General features: G+C 40.8%; 1 pseudogene; it reads left to right on the top strand.

Annotated features, from left to right (window-relative positions):
• The first annotated feature begins 1,008 nt into the window (after positions 1-1,008).
• On the top strand, positions 1,009-1,567 carry LOC105742331 (annotated as a pseudogene).
• Positions 1,568-1,670: the final 103 nt, after the last annotated feature.

The raw sequence follows: 1,670 nt of genomic DNA on the forward strand, positions 1-1,670 counted from the left end.
TCTTTAATCTGCTGAGCTAGGGCTGGTGAGATGGTTCAGTGGTCTAAAGCACCTACTTAGAACAAGCTAAGCCAAGCAAAGCACAGGGACCTCGGTTCAATCCCCCAGCACCACATGCCAGCCCGCCCGCCCCCTGGTGGGCTGAGCTGGCCACACACAAAATAAATAAATAAATAAATAAATAAATAAATAAATAAATAAATGTTAAAAAAAAATCTGCTGAGCTATTATATCTGGCTGGCCCTCCCACTGGTTGACTCATGATGTTATTTCTTGCACAACTGGAGATCTGTTCAGAAAGTCCTTGCCTATGCCTGGGTCTGCAAGAGTTTTAATAATTTTATCTTCCAGAAAATTGTTTGTTTTAATAATTAAATCTGTATCCACTTCGGTTTTAGTTTACTACAGGGTGAGAAATATGTATCTTGATTCGTCTTCATCATCACAGTGGTATAATGCTGCAAACTCTTCAGAGAAGACACCAAAGAAAACAGGTAGTTTTCTTATCTGTCTGTCTGTCTCTCTTTCTACAGGGTCTGTATTCCAGGCTGGGCTTGAACTTGTGATTCTCCTGCCTCAGCCTCCTGAGTTCTGGGATTGCACACACATCCTACCATGCCAGCCTGCTTTGATTGTTTTGAGGACTTTCCATACTGACTTCCATATGGGCTGTGCTACTTTAGACTCCCTCCAGCAGTAGTGGGACCATAATCTTTCTCTGCATCCTTCTCAGCAGCTGGTTCTTTCCTGAACATAGCCAGCATTCTGGAGTGAGATGGAATCTCTGTGTTGTTTTAATTTGCATTTCCCAAATGACCAGTGATGTTGAATATTTTTTAATATATTTATTTGTGGTTTGTACTTCGTGATCTGAGAAGTGTATATTCATTTCATATGCCCATTTTTGGATTGAGTCTTTAAATCTGGGAGTGGGATCTGAGTTTTTTTTAGTTTGATTTAAAAATTATTATTCCTCCTCCTGTGAGCAGTCTAAGCCGACCTGTGAAAATGGTTCGCTATTCTCTCGACCCAGAAAACCCCATAAAATCATGCAAAACAAGAGGCTCAAATCTTCACAAGCACTTTAAGAACACATGTGAAATTGCCCAGGCCATCAAGGGTATGTGTATCCGAAAGGCCACCAAGTATCTGAAGGATGTCCCATTAAAGAAGTAATGTGTGCCATTCTGGCATTACAATGGTGGAGTTGGTAGGTGTACTGAGGTCAAACAGTGGGGTTGGACACAGGGTCAATGGCCCAAAAAGAGTGCTGAATTTTTGCTGCACATGCTTGAAAATGCAGAGAGCAATGCTGAGCTTAAGGGCTTAGATGTAGATTCTCTGGTTATTGAGCATATCCAGGTGAGCAAGTACCCAAGATGCACCGCCATACTTACAGAGCTCACAGCCGGATTAACCCATCCACGAGCTTGTCCTGCCATACTGAGATGATCCTTACTGAAAAGGAACACATTGTTCCTAAACCAGAGGAAGAGGTTGCACAGAAGAAAAAGATATCCCAGAAGAAACTGAAGAAACAAAAACTTATGGCATGGGGATAAATTAAGCATAAAATAAATGCAAATAAAATTTTAAAAATATTATTATTTTGAGGCAGGGTCTCACCATGTAACCCAGGAAGGATCTTATCTATGTTTTCAAAAATTCTT

Source organism: Octodon degus, unplaced genomic scaffold, assembly GCF_000260255.1.
Source record: "Octodon degus isolate 3935 unplaced genomic scaffold, OctDeg1.0 scaffold00047, whole genome shotgun sequence".
In the NCBI taxonomy this organism is placed as follows: domain Eukaryota; kingdom Metazoa; phylum Chordata; class Mammalia; order Rodentia; family Octodontidae; genus Octodon; species Octodon degus.